Source organism: Amaranthus tricolor, chromosome 13 (assembly GCF_026212465.1).
Source record: "Amaranthus tricolor cultivar Red isolate AtriRed21 chromosome 13, ASM2621246v1, whole genome shotgun sequence".
In the NCBI taxonomy this organism is placed as follows: domain Eukaryota; kingdom Viridiplantae; phylum Streptophyta; class Magnoliopsida; order Caryophyllales; family Amaranthaceae; genus Amaranthus; species Amaranthus tricolor.
Genome location: NC_080059.1, coordinates 23,192,768 through 23,209,084, shown reverse-complemented (window position 1 = coordinate 23,209,084; position 16,317 = coordinate 23,192,768). Strand labels below are relative to the sequence as shown.

Here is a 16,317-nt window from a genome sequence, read left to right as displayed (position 1 = left end):
TTACTTCTTTTTTTTCATTCGAAATAACAGATATGAATGAGTTTTGTTTCATAAATTCTTACTCTTCCTTACCTTTTTTATTTTTACAAAATATGGAATTTTACGGATCAGTAATAATAATGCCATCTGTTTTACTCTGTTATATACAATATCTTAACCTTATTTTATTGATACATTTTATCAAAGAAACTTAATAAATAAAATTCTCTTGATTCATTTCAAGATCCAATTGATAATTCATTGAATTAGTATTCATGTATCAGACTTGAATGTATGACAAGGCGTGTGTACATCTATTTCTCTATCAAATAATAGGGAATCTATAAGACAAATGGATCATAAATTTATTTTTAATTGCGGATACATATGGATTCGTAAGATACTAAAACGACTTCCGTTATTAGTATCAAACCAATAACGATTCATACAAGCTAAATCTTCCAATCTATAATTTGGCCAAAGAAATAATTTTAATTTTCTAAGTGTATTTTTATCTCGATCAATATCTTTGTTTTCATCAAAAAATGGACTACAATTTTTTACCTGAGTTCCATTATAAAATGTTGGGTTTGTATTCATACCTTTATTATTATTCCTTGAATTTAAACAAATTAGAATTCTCAATTCTCTTCGACGCCTAGGAGATAAAATATTTTCAGGAGCAAGCAAGTCAAAATGGTTTTTGTCTCGTTCACCGAAAATGCTTTTATCAACATTTTCACTATATCGTTTTTGATTTTTTTGGTGTTTACTCTTATGCACCAATGAAATACCTATCGTTTGATATATAATAAATTGGCCGTTGTCTTTTGCAGACAGACGAAACGGTTCAATAATGAGTAGTCCCCTTTCCGCCAATTCTCTACAAATGAAATCCTCGTTACGTGGTAGTATATCTAAATTCATTTCTCTTTTTTCTACAGCGGAGATAGCAATTTCTATTGGATTTATCGATTTAAGCAGGAAACAATATACTTTGATATTATTCAGCAGTTTTTTCTCCATGGTTTTGTCCCATCTGAGTTGAAGTTGAACAAGCCAATATCTTTTCAGTAAGAGATCCATTTCTGTTTCTATACCACTCTTGGATTGTTTTTTCTTTCTAGGCTTTTTCAGATTTGATCCTATATAATCTTCTTCAATATCTTTTTGTCCATTTGAGAAAACAGATTCAGAGTTGTCTTGACCATCTGATCCAAGAGTTTCTTTACTTATAAATTCATTTTCGCCTTGATTCTTATTTTTTAATTCAAAATATTTTTTTTCATTTGAAGGTATAAAGGGATTCGTTTTTTTATTTCTATTGATGTTTTTATTTTCACTAAAATTTTCACTTACATTCGAATTGAAATAAGAAAATTTATTGGTATAAACCAAGGTTTCATTTTATATGCATTATAAAAGAAGAGAAATTCGGAGAAAAACCAAAAGTGTAGATTTGATATGGGACGACTTAGTATTTCTTCATTCATTCCCATCCAATCCAAAACGTTTTTGTAACATCTCAGAATAACTCGGGTCGTACGAAAAGAGAAAATGACCTTTTAAAAACGAGACAACTATAATCCGAGTCAAACCGGGATGTTAGAAAACAGTTTAAAACGGTTTTGAAGTTAAGGAAAACGTGTGGATCGAGTTCTATTAGCGTTATTAAGAACTACTAGACAATAAGAAATTCTTAGCAGCGGATAAGAACGAAAAGTTAAATCTACTTATTACAACTTGAGAACGAAAGTCGCCTCATAAAAACCAAATGTTCTTTAAACTAAATTTTGAAGTTCTTATTAAGACTTCTCTACCCTAATAATTTATTTCTTCAAGGGACAATCCTCACTCCCCAGACCTGCAACTTAACTTACTGCTAGTCATTGCCCAGATAGGAAACAACATCATCGCAGGGTCGTTAAGACCAAAAGTACACGTCAGCAAACGTCGCATACCAAATAAATAATAACACAAGAGAAAGTTTTAATTAATTAGCTGACAATTCACAGAACCGTACGCTTCGATCATGCTTATTAAGAATATTTATTTTCATGTAAAAGTTAGTCAGCCATACTGCTGTACTATCCAGCCATACTGCCGGTACACTCCAAACTCCATAAGTGAGACAATACATTAGGGGGAGCTAACCCCTAAGCAAGCCTCTACCATAGACACTCGCCTTACTTCGGTGCCTATGGTTAAGTATGCATACCCCCGCGGTGGCTCATAATGCCCTCATATACCGCGAGTAATTCTTTTCCACCAATTGACGTCATACTACGTCCACTTTAAAGTTAGTGAGGTCATACTACCTCTGCTTATCAAAACAATGTATAAACAAATTATTGATTCGAAAGATAACATTATCCGTACTATATATCCATGCTTTTCTTTTGTATACCATTATTATATGATACATCGGACTAATGCGAACCACGCTGCGTGTACATACCTTAAGCAAGATAACCAACTCGCAAGCGTCTTAATCAATTCCCGGTCACGAATCGACTTCCTACAAGGTTCAATCGTATTCGGGAAATAAGCACACATACACGTTTTCCTCAAATCATCCATAACACACATATACAATCACATCCATACCTAGAATACTACACACAACATGAATATCCATCACATACTATGACATGGTATATACACAAAACCGGACAGCCTATACAATCTGTCCAGAAACTCATCTTAAAACTGTCAAACTGAAAATCCGACTTCACCGTTGCGTCCGGAAGGCGTCAAAACCCCCGAGTACCAATTTTCATAATTTATAACATAGTATAAGTATTTTTAACTTAATTTTAAAGCCAAAAATGCTCCAAAAACACAATTTTTCCATCATCTTCAAAACCTACGGGATCTCATTTTTTTATCACAAATATATAAATTTCAATGCTTTATTCCCTATTAAATCTAAACAATAAAATTTACATAATTTTCATGATCACATCCAAAAATAAATTTTAATTATTTATTTATATTTTTCTCAAAAATAAATCTTTTTACACCAATTTAAACACACAAACACACCACACATATACATGTATATTTCTCTACCAACATTATAAATCTCCACTATTTATCAATAAAAATAAAAATAATTTTCCATCACCACATATATTTTTTTTTATATGAGCAACCATTTTTTTTATGTATATACATATATATATATATATATATATATATATATATATATATATATATATATATATATATATATATATATATATATATATATTTTTAATCATTCATCAAACAATTCTTCATACACATGTAAACATATCTAAAACCCTAAAACCATACATTAATCTAAATGGAAAAACATCATACTTCCACACATGAATTTTAAATCATGAATAAATCATAAACTATAAAATAACACACACAAAAAAAACCATAGAAATCTAAATTAAAACTTAAAAATAAAACTAGGTTAAGAATTACTCACAATTGCTCAAGAACAACACCAAAATTGATGAACCAAGGTGGAGGATTTAGGCGTGAGAAAAGTAGTGTTTTGGGAGTGTTTTCTTACTTGGAAATGGTTTGAAAATGAAAAGATGTAAGGTAATTAGGAGATTAAGGAAATAAAGGAATTAAGGAAAATTAAGGCAAAATTATGGAAGGCAATAATTCCTTAATCTCTCAATATTCCTAAGAAGTTACTAATCCCCCCTTAACCCTCCATATGGCCGGCCAAATGATTCCACTTCCCATTTAATTTTTTTTTTGTTTTTATTTTTTTTTTTTTTGAAATTAAAGATAGATTAGGAAAAAGGTTTGGACTTAAAATGGTTTTAATTGCCTTAAAAGTTGAAGTCTCATGATTTAATCTACTAACAAAATAAATAATATAAAGAAATATATTTTTCTAAAAAGAATAATAATAATAAAAATAATAATATTACTAGCAAATCATTTAATATATCGGGAAAATATCGGGGTGTTACAGACTACCCCCCTTAAAAAGGTTTTGACCCCAAAACCTCAACGTACAAACACAAACACACAACAATCACACACATAAAAAAAACGACAAAACATGCACACAACAAAAGAAATAGATCAAAATAAACCTCAAATCGCGCAAAACGCAAAATTCTACCGCTTCCTTCCCCCCTTAAAAAGTTACGTCCCCGTAACTTACTAACCTGAGGAAAAAGATGCGGATACTTCTCTCGCATTGAAGCTTCTGTTTCCCAAGTTGCCTCTTGTGACCGATGATTTGACCATAGAACCTTAACCATTGCAACATCTTTTCGCCGAGTACTGCGAACCTTTCTATCTAAAATCTGAACAGGTTGCTCTTCATAGGTGAGGCTTTCATCAAGTTCTAACGGTTCTGGGTCTAAGACATGCAAAGAAGCCGCAACATAACGTTTTAACTGGGAGATATGAAAAACGTCATGAACCTTACCCAGCGCATTAGGTAACGCTAACCGGTAAGCTAACTTCCCAATCCGCTCCACAATATCATAGGGGCCAATGAAACGCGGGCTTAACTTCCCACGAGCACCAAAACGAACCACACCTCTCATCGGAGACACACGGAGTAGAACTTTGTCTCCCACTTCGTACTCATCAGGCCGTCGTCGGAGATCGGCGTACGATTTTTGTCTATCCTGGGCTGCCTTCATTTTTCCGCGAATTAACTTTACTTTCTCAGTCATTTGTACAAGCATATCAGGTCCTAAGGTGACAGATTCAGTAAAATCATCCCAACATACAGGACTACGGCACTTACGACCATAAAGTGCTTCAAACGGAGCCATTTGAATTGTTGCCTGATAACTGTTATTATAAGAGAATTCCACTAAATCCAAATGTTCATCCCATGAACCTTGCCATTCCATGGATATTTCTATCAACATGTCTTCTAGTATCTGGTTGACACGTTCAGTCTGACCATCCGTCATAGGGTGAAAAGACGTACTATGAAGAAGAGTGGTTCCCAAAGCCTGCTGTAATGATTTCCAAAAATGTGACAAGTATCGAGTATCACGATCAGAGACAATAGTACGAGGTATTCCGTGATATCGAACAACGTATCTAATATAGGCACGAGCAAGTTGTTCCATATCCCACTTACAGTTCATCGGAATAAACCTTGCAGACTTAGTAAGCCTATCCACAATCACCCAAAGAGTATCATTACCAGCCTTAGTTCGAGGCAACCCTAACACGAAATCCATAGATATGTCATCCCACTTCCATACCGGGACTTCTAGAGGTTGCAGTAACACAGCTGGTCTTCGATGTTCACTCTTAACCTTTTGACACGTTAAACACTTGGAAACAAAATCTGCAATATTCTTTTTCATACCAGACCACCAAAACATGCTTTTTAAATTTTGATACATCTTATCCCCACCAGGATGAACCGAGCATCTAGAATAATGAGCTTCGTTCAATAATTTTTCCTTCAAGGAGTCACACCCATCCGGCACACACCACCGTCCCTTAAAACGAAGACTACCGTCCTCATGAATTGTAAAACCTTCAGCTTTCCCTTCACTGATCTGCTTCCGAAGTTTTATAAACTTTGGGTCTTCCAGTTGCTTAGCCATAATCTCTTCGAAAAAGGTAGGTTGAATAGACAAGGCACTCAACCTGGCTTCCAATTCCCCTTCTTGGATTATCTCCAAGTTCATTCTCCCAAACTCCTTACACAACTCCTCAGAGGTTATTAACGCTGAGACGGAATGCCTCGATTTCCTACTCAAAGCATCAGCGACTACATTCGCACGGCCTTCGTGATATGAAATCTCTAAATCATAATCACTGATAAGTTCTAACCAACGTCGTTGGCGCAAATTCAACTCGGATTGAGTGAACAAAAATTGCAAACTTTTATGATCCGTAAAGACCTTGCATTTGACACCATAAAGGTAATGTCGCCAGATTTTCAATGCGAAAACCACAGCAGCTAACTCCAAGTCATGTGTTGGATAATTCACCTCATGAGTCCTTAGTTGACGTGAAGCATACGCCACCACCCTTCTATCTTGCATTAAAACACAACCTAATCCATGTTTAGAAGCGTCACTGTAGACAGAGTATTCCAAGGATGGATCAGGTAAGGTCAACACAGGGGCTGTAGTTAACTTCTCCTTCAACAACTGAAATGCCTTCTCACACTCCTCAGTCCATTCGAACTTCTTTTCTTTCTTCATCAAGGCTGTTAATGGACGAGCGATGCGAGAAAAGTCCTTCACAAAACGACGATAGTATCCTGCTAATCCCAAGAAACTCCGGATATCTGTAACATTCCGAGGTGTAGACCAATCCCGAACAGCTGCTACTTTTGCTGGATCAACGGAAATTCCTTCCTTAGAAACAATGTGACCCAGAAAAGCCACTTGCTCTAACCAAAATTCACACTTCGAAAACTTAGCATACAACTGATTCTCTCGCAGAATCTGCAAGACTATCCTTAAATGTTCTTGATGTTCTTCTTGGCTCTTGGAATATACCAAAATATCATCAATGAACACCACCACACACTTATCGAGGTACGCGTTAAAAACCCGATTCATCAACCCCATAAATGCTGCAGGTGCGTTGGTCAACCCAAAAGGCATCACGGTAAACTCGAAGTGTCCGTATCTGGTTCTAAAAGCTGATTTACTAATATCCTCCTCCTTGATACGTAACTGATGGTACCCTGACCGCAGATCAATCTTGGAAAAGACTCCTGCCCCTTGCAACTGATCAAAAAGATCATCGATCCGTGGTAACGGGTACTTATTCTTAACAGTGACCTTATTAAGTTCTCTGTAATCAATACAGAGACGCATCGTTCCGTCCTTTTTCCTTACAAACAACACTGGGGCTCCCCAAGGCGACACACTAGGTCTTATATAACCCTTCTCTAACAACTCCTCCAATTGAACTTTCAATTCTTCCATCTCCTTTGGGGCCATTCGGTAAGGAGCTTTTGAAATTGGCCCTGTCCCAGGGATTAAATCAATCGAGAAGTCCACGTCCCTTCTTGGCGGAATACCAGGAAGTTCTTCTGGAAAAACATCCCTAAAATCACATACCACTGGAATGTTCTCAAGCTGCAACTCCCGATCCCCTACTTTACTTATACTACACAGAAACCACGGTTGCCCTTGCTTGATTAACTTCATGACCTTCAATGATGATATGATTTTTATCCTCGGTCCTTTAGGAAGACTCCTATATTTAACCTTCTCCCCCCTAGGTCCACTTAAGGTCACTGACTGTTCTTCACAATCTATTATCGCTTTGTATCTACTTAGCCAATCCATCCCAAGTATTACATTTAAATCATCCATTTCTAGAGAAAATAAATTACTTGGAAATTTCACTTTCCCTATCTTAACCGGCACTTCACGAAACAACGCATTACATTGAAAAGTCTCCCCAGAAGGAGTAGAGACTGAACAAGATGTTTCCTCAGGGTTCTCCAATTCTAAATCCTTAACTCTAGACTTTGAAACAAACGAGTACGATGCACCAGAATCAAAAAGTACTTTAACGGATTTTGTATTAATACAAAACGTACCTATGACCACATCCGACGCCTGTGCTGCCTCCCTCGAGTTAACTGCTGAAAGCCTGCTGTCGTTCTGGGTCGAAGTAGTAACACCTCCTTGATTACCACGTTGGCTTGAAAAGAAATTTTCGTTTCTAGCATTTCCCGGTCGTTGCTGAACACCGGAGTTATTTCCCGGAAACCTAGGATTTGAGACACCTCCCAAGTTTCGGCCAAAACTTCCACCATTGTGATTCCCCCTTCCAGCTTCATTACTACTTCGTCCGTTATTAAGTCTTTTTTGTTGGAAACCTCTATGATTTCCCCCTTGCAACTCTTGTTGTCCTATGCGAGTATAACACTCATACATTCTATGGCCCGGCTTACCACAGTAAGAACAGTCCACTAACGCCCCCCGGCAGTCCCTTCCTGGGTGATTCTTTTGGCATCTCCTACAGTTGAAGATTCTTTCCTTCCCATTGCGATCATACAAAGGCTTCTGCATTCTAGCCTCTATTCTCGAATTTCCCCCATTCTTGCTGTTTTGACCAGAATGGAAACCTTTCTCCTGAAAGCCTCCAAACAGTTTGTGCTTCTTAAATTGATTTTGGACTTGATTACTCGCATTCGTATCATTCTGAAACACGGGTTCTTTTCTCTTTTCTCCGCTATGGCCCAACTTCTCTTTTTCCTTCCTGATAACATTCCCAATCTGCGCAGCTCTCTTATATAGCTGGTCTAACGTATCATATCTATCAGTCTCAATGTGTTTTTGGATCTCATACGATAGACCTAACTCAAAACGCTGTATTTTCTTTCCCTCAGTTGGGACATCGTCAGGGCAAAACTTCAAGTATTCCATAAATTTCTGATAATATTCATCTACCGTTAGGTTTCCCACTTCGAACCTAGCAAACTCATTTGATTTGTCTTTCCTAACATGAGGCGGATAAAATTGGTCCCTTAACGCCCCCTTAAATCCTTCCCAGCTTAAGTCACCGTCGTTTTCTGATATCAACCTCATCTTACTATGTGTCCACCAATAGTCGGCGTCTTCCACTAGGAAAAACGCGGCTTGGTCAACCATGAGCTCAGCAGGACATCTCACCACTCTAAAAAGCTTGTCAAATTCTCTCAGCCAGTTTTCCAACATAGAAGGTTCACCTTTTCCACTATAAGTCGAGGGTTTACTCTGGGCTATTCTCTTACTAATTGACGAAGCCTTTTCCTCCAAGGATTTCGGTCTCGGATTCCTTGCACCAGCTAGGGCCTTAACTAGGTTTCGAAGCACGCGATCAGAGTTTCCTCTTGGCACGGACCTTTTCAAAAAGGGTGGCATGATGGCAGGTATACTGCATTAGGTTAAACAAGGTATGTAAATACATTTTCTATAGCGTTTGAGGTTTAAGGAAAAAACTCATTCTGTTATTGCTCTAAAATATACAAGGTAGTAGCCCTAAAGGTAAAAAGGTTGAACAATGAGTCTATAATCAGATTTATTCATTTTTCCATAAATACAACACTGAATCGATCCTACTTACTAATGTTTAGACTTTTAAAAACAAAATTCAAATTCAAAACAATAATACCATATAATTCCAATCTAAAAGAAATAATTGGGTCTAGATTCCCACATAATCATTGTTCAAATACTACAAAAGTCCGAGATAAACAACCAAATCATTTAACCAACAAAATTGTTCACAATTATTCTACTAAGGGACTAGACATACGAACTCGTACACATGCATAATCAAATAAAATAATAACAATCAGGCAAATAAAGGCGACGCATCCATACGGTCCCGATCCTCCATGTATTGATCAGGGTCAAAATCAGCATCATCAGAGTCATCGCTAGACGCGCTATCGGAATCAGAAGGGGTTCCTACAGATAAGGAATCACTCATAGAAAGTCGCGCTACGGAATCAGAAAGCTCTACAATTATTGGCTCGGGTGGTTCCTCCTCCCACATCATGATTTCACTCTCTTCCTCGCTCATAAGATCCTCTCGCCTCACCGGCCAACCCCCTAAAATAATTACCCCGCTATCATCATCACTCAACATTCCATCTCTATCAGCTAGTTCCCCCTCCTCATCAGCATTATATCCATCCCCTAAGTTATCCTCATCAGGATCTTCTACCACTCCTAAAGAAACCTCCTCCATGAATTCTCCCTGCTCCTCATCAGAATTTCCTTCGAAATCCTCCTCAAATTCCTCTTCTGGGTCCTCATCGGGGTCCTCCTCCGGATCCTCTTCTGGATCCTCTTCTGGATCCTCTTCGGGATCCCTCTCGAAATCCAACTCATCGAAGATTATAAATGGCACTGAGTTTGGGTCTACTACGGGAACATCCTCCTCATTATTATCTCTCCTTGCCCCACTAGGTTCTGGAACGTCAAGTACTCCGACCCGACCCTCAGTTTGCACTGCTCTTACCCTTCTGTCAATCTCTAGGTGAAACTGGTCACTCCTCTCTTTCAGTGCAATCATCTCCTCTTCCATTATTCTTTCATACACTAATTTGGACCTTTTGTAGATCATTTCCATTCGTCGGGTGTAATCCAAATCACTTTCCCCCTCTTTTCTATCCCAAATTCCCAGAGCCTCTATTTCTGCCCAGGCTGGGGCATTAACTAAAGCTCTCCAGGGTTCCTCTCGGGTATTAATTCCCTCCTCGGCCGGTCTTTTTCCTTTATCCATGAAAGAAAGTAATAATCGAACTTCCTGACTCACAAAGAAAGAAAACAAGACAATTAATTTCTGAGATAAGACAAAGATAGATAATTCAGAGCATCAGAGATATAAACACAGAAATCCTATCATGCACACATCAAAGTTATCCATGACATCATACTTAAAGACACCAAGCACAACACATCATATCCCCTTAATGTCTACCCCTTTTTACTCTCGTCAATTTTTTTTTTCTACGTTAGTCTATCAGTACAGATAAATAACACTAAATAAAACTCCCGCTCTGATACCAGTTGTAACATCTCAGAATAACTCGGGTCGTACGAAAAGAGAAAATGACCTTTTAAAAACGAGACAACTATAATCCGAGTCAAACCGGGATGTTAGAAAACAGTTTAAAACGGTTTTGAAGTTAAGGAAAACGTATGGATCGAGTTCTATTAGCGTTATTAAGAACTACTAGACAATAAGAAATTCTTAGCAGCGGATAAGAACGAAAAGTTAAATCTACTTATTACAACTTGAGAACGAAAGTCGCCTCATAAAAACCAAATGTTCTTTAAACTAAATTTTGAAGTTCTTATTAAGACTTCTCTACCCTAATAATTTATTTCTTCAAGGGACAATCCTCACTCCCCAGACCTGCAACTTAACTTACTGCTAGTCATTGCCCAGATAGGAAACAACATCATCGCAGGGTCGTTAAGACCAAAAGTACACGTCAGCAAACGTCGCATACCAAATAAATAATAACACAAGAGAAAGTTTTAATTAATTAGCTGACAATTCACAGAACCGTACGCTTCGATCATGCTTATTAAGAATATTTATTTTCATGTAAAAGTTAGTCAGCCATACTGCTGTACTATCCAGCCATACTGCCGGTACACTCCAAACTCCATAAGTGAGACAATACATTAGGGGGAGCTAACCCCTAAGCAAGCCTCTACCATAGACACTCGCCTTACTTCGGTGCCTATGGTTAAGTATGCATACCCCCGCGGTGGCTCATAATGCCCTCATATACCGCGAGTAATTCTTTTCCACCAATTGACGTCATACTACGTCCACTTTAAAGTTAGTGAGGTCATACTACCTCTGCTTATCAAAACAATGTATAAACAAATTATTGATTCGAAAGATAACATTATCCGTACTATATATCCATGCTTTTCTTTTGTATACCATTATTATATGATACATCGGACTAATGCGAACCACGCTGCGTGTACATACCTTAAGCAAGATAACCAACTCGCAAGCGTCTTAATCAATTCCCGGTCACGAATCGACTTCCTACAAGGTTCAATCGTATTCGGGAAATAAGCACACATACACATTTTCCTCAAATCATCCATAACACACATATACAATCACATCCATACCTAGAATACTACACACAACATGAATATCCATCACATACTATGACATGGTATATACACAAAACCGGACAGCCTATACAATCTGTCCAGAAACTCATCTTAAAACTGTCAAACTGAAAATCCGACTTCACCGTTGCGTCCGGAAGGCGTCAAAACCCCCGAGTACCAATTTTCATAATTTATAACATAGTATAAGTATTTTTAACTTAATTTTAAAGCCAAAAATACTCCAAAAACACAATTTTTCCATCATCTTCAAAACCTACGGGATCTCATTTTTTCATCACAAATATATAAATTTCAATGCTTTATTCCCTATTAAATCTAAACAATAAAATTTACATAATTTTCATGATCACATCCAAAAATAAATTTTAATTATTTATTTATATTTTTCTCAAAAATAAATCTTTTTACACCAATTTACACACACAAACACACCACACATATACATGTATATTTCTCTACCAACATTATAAATCTCCACTATTTATCAATAAAAATAAAAATAATTTTCCATCACCACATATATTTTTTTTTATATGAGCAACCATTTTTTTTTATGTATATACATATATATATATATATATATATTTTTTTAATCATTCATCAAACAATTCTTCATACACATGTAAACATATCTAAAACCCTAAAACCATACATTAATCTAAATGGAAAAACATCATACTTCCACACATGAATTTTAAATCATGAATAAATCATAAACTATAAAATAACACACACAAAAAAAACCATAGAAATCTAAATTAAAACTTAAAAATAAAACTAGGTTAAGAATTACTCACAATTGCTCAAGAACAACACCAAAATTGATGAACCAAGGTGGAGGATTTAGGCGTGAGAAAAGTAGTGTTTTGGGAGTGTTTTCTTACATGGAAATGGTTTGAAAATGAAAAGATGTAAGGTAATTAGGAGATTAAGGAAATAAAGGAATTAAGGAAAATTAAGGCAAAATTATGGAAGGCAATAATTCCTTAATCTCTCAATATTCCTAAGAAGTTACTAATCCCCCCTTAACCCTCCATATGGCCGGCCAAATGATTCCACTTCCCATTTAATTTTTTTTTTTTATTTTTTTTTTTTTGAAATTAAAGATAGATTAGGAAAAAGGTTTGGACTTAAAATGGTTTTAATTGCCTTAAAAGTTGAAGTCTCATGATTTAATCTACTAACAAAATAAATAATATAAAGAAATATATTTTTCTAAAAAGAATAATAATAATAAAAATAATAATATTACTAGCAAATCATTTAATATATTGGGAAAATATCGGGGTGTTACAGTTTTTTTTTTGATGGGGTTGGTTGATTTCTTGATAAATTGGTGTGTAAAAAATACTTTTCTTATCAATTTTATCAACAATTTGATAACTCTTAAGTTCAGTTTTAGTATTTTCATTCCTGCCAATACTGATATCGACCCAGGCCTCAATGTTGACTTTCTTTCGAAGACAAAAATGAATAATTTTCAAATCCAAAGATTTTCTATCGGTCTTTTTCTCTATATCCATATCCATAATATTTTTTATTCCTAAATAATTAGTGATAGGGATATTCCACCACATGTCAATGAATTTGTCTTTATTTAGGTTGTAATTATAAATAGAAGAAAATTCATTGGTCTTATTTACTTGGAATTGGCTCCCATAACTATATGTATATGAATTGTTTTTATCTTCATAATAAAGAAATTTATATGATAAAACATCATATCTATAGTTCTTTTTAAAATTTGATTTTTTATTTGGCAATAAGAATAAAAAGTTTTCAATATTATTTGTATTTTCAATGGCAAAATGTTCAGTTATTCTATTCCGCACTTTTTGGGGTACTAATTGAGACCATTTTATCTGGGATAAATCATATTGATAATTACTTTGCAATTTTAACCAGTTTTTCCATTGATTCATTACAGAATTCGGAAGTTTTTTAGTCTTTAGCTCGGAATGAGTTATTCCTTGGGTTCCAAAATAATCTTTTATTTCATTTTTAAGAAATAACAACATTCCGCGATACTGAAGAACAGATCTTACCTTGTATAAGTCAAAAATAGGGGTTTGAGATAATTTGTAAAATACGTAGGCTTGTGACAAAAAAGCCAAATTAGAAAAAATATTCGAATTCTTATTAATCTCGTCATTACTAAAAAACAGCAAAAATGCTTTTTTTATATTCGAAATAAACGAATTTTTTTTTTATTTGTTTTCTCAAGCCTTTCATGATTTTTTTCATTTTCATTAGTGTAAATGGATTTATCAATCCAGTTTTTTGTTGATTCAAGAAAAAGTTGTGTATTAATTCTGGGAATATTAATGATGGATAGAAATATATCGACGTATATCTTTTCGCTAAAAAAATAAAAAATAGAATTTATTTTACGAATTAATCGAACATTTCCTCTTTTTAATATTTGACCAATATTTTTAAACGATTCGAATCGTTTCGTACTATAATGTGTTTTGTTAGAATTAATATTTAATTTTCTATTGTCTTTTGATATTTTTTCTATTTTTTTTTTGATTGTCCTTGTTCGATTAGCCAAATCTTTTATTGTTTTTTCTGGCACTGAAGAATTTGTCCGATTCAGGAATCGAGTTTGAATGGACGATTCATGAATCATATGATTAGTAATTATCGAATCTTTTTCTTTTTTTATTTCTCTAATCATATGATTAGTAATTATCGAATCTTTTTCTTTTTTTATTTCCCTAGATTCTTCGCTCACTCCAAATCCTAGAATTCGATTTTCCTTTAACATTATTTTTATTTTTTTAAAAAATAGAAGGATTTTCATAATCCAAAATTTTCTTGTATTTGGAAACTTTCGAATATTTTTGCCTAATTGTTTAAAAATACGGTTAAAAAAAGAAGGGTGTTTTCGGGGAGGACCAAAAAGACTGTCAGTTTCTGTTCCGAAAACTGTTAAAAAACAATAATCATCGGGTTGATTTTGTTTTTTTATTAGATCTCGGGATGTGTGCCAAGGTTTTAGATAGAAAGGAAATACTATCTTTATCTGAATACCATCTGTTAACCAGTCTTGAGGAAATTCGGTTTCTGATAATTGAACACCATTATAGGTACATTTAATATGTCGTTCTTTACTCCAATCATCGAAATCTTCAGACCACTCAGCACGTTGGAATAATAGTAGACGAACAATATTTTTTGCTATTATCAATAAAGGAATTAAAATATATTTTCTAAAAATGGACTGAGTCATTAACATCAAACTCCTTATTAGTTGAGCAAACGGGACGGTATCCCAGGTTTCGGCTACTTTTATTTGTTTATCTTCTTCTAGTTTTGCTTTTTCTTCCTTTTGCGTTAATAAAAATTCTTCTAATTTTTTTTCCGCTAATTCTTCTTTCTTTACTTCTTGTTCCTTTAATTTTTCCTGTTGAGAAAGTGGAATTTCTGGTTTTTTTCTCATATACCTTTGAACTCGTCTAATAAGTGTAACAACATACACAGAATAAAAAGAGGCTTCCTTTGTTCGGTTGAAAAAAAGTGGCGAATGTACTTTTGCTTGAAAAAATTCCAAAATAAGAATTTTACGTCTTTGAGCACGCATGGAACCTTTGATTATATCTCGACGAAAATCAGATTGTTGGGCATACTGTGTCAAATCCACTTCGTCTGCATCGTTATTATCTTGCTTAGTCGTATAAATCACTACAGGGTTCGATTGCCTTGTGCGGATTTCATAATCCAGCACCACGTCTTTTTCAAGTGCTCTTTCATATTGTTCGGGCTCGTTACTAGATTGGTGTGACCAACGAGGAACTTTTTTTCTTATTTCGTTTATTCTTTTTGAAATTGGTTGAGTAAACGCATATGCTGTGGTTGTATCAATTAAAAAATTGAAAAATCTTTCTTTATTTTCTGAACTAATTTGTTCTTGTTCGGAAAATAACAAATTTTTGTTTTGATTGAATGTTGAGTCTCCATCAAATTGACTCATTTTTGGTTTTTTAAGTTCAAATTCTTGATAATTGGAATCATTAAGTAAAACATTATGAATTTTATTTATAAAAAATTTATCAATTAAATTATTCACTGTAGTTTCATTTATATTTATAAAGGGTGAAACCATTTTTTTTTACTAAAACCCGATAGGATCCCATTAATAATGGATCATGTATTTTTTTCAAAAATTCCCTTTTAGTTTTATCATTTTTTTTTCTAAGCATAATCTTGTTTTTTTATCGAGTACATCTATATAAAAAATGTCTTTGTCTAGAACCGTAATTCTATTATTTAATTCATTGCTTAAACTGTTTCTTTTTTGTTCATTTGTAGAAATCCAATTATTGGATAGTTCATCATCATATAAGAATTTTTCTGTTGTATCCAAAGAAATCTTTCTTTGTATCAATTCCCAGAAAATTGATAAACTGGGTGGATATGTAAAAGAAATTCTTTGTTTTCCATCATTTTGACATGTATAAAAAAAATATTGTGACATTTCATTTCTTACCGCATTTTCAAATCGATTGTTTTTTATATATCGCGTTGGACGATTCCAACGTTTATAGTCGAAAAGAAGAAAAAGAAGGGATTTTTCAAACCCGAATAAGTTTTTCTTTTCTTCTTTAAGTATTTCTAACGAAGTTGGGCTATTTTTATAGCATGCTTCTTTTAAGTGCAAGTGGAAATCATCCTTTGTTTTGTCCTTTCCATTCACTCGGATCTTTTCCATTTCATCGATTTGGAT

The 16,317-nt window shown here is 34.7% G+C and overlaps 2 pseudogenes; both read right to left on the bottom strand.

The window, feature by feature from the left end:
• Window positions 1-60: 60 nt before the first annotated feature.
• Window positions 61-4,865, bottom strand: LOC130798954 (protein TIC 214-like; annotated as a pseudogene).
• An 8,767-nt stretch (window positions 4,866-13,632) lies between these two features.
• Window positions 13,633-16,317, bottom strand: part of LOC130797864 (protein TIC 214-like) — a 3,711-nt pseudogene continuing 1,026 nt past the window's right edge.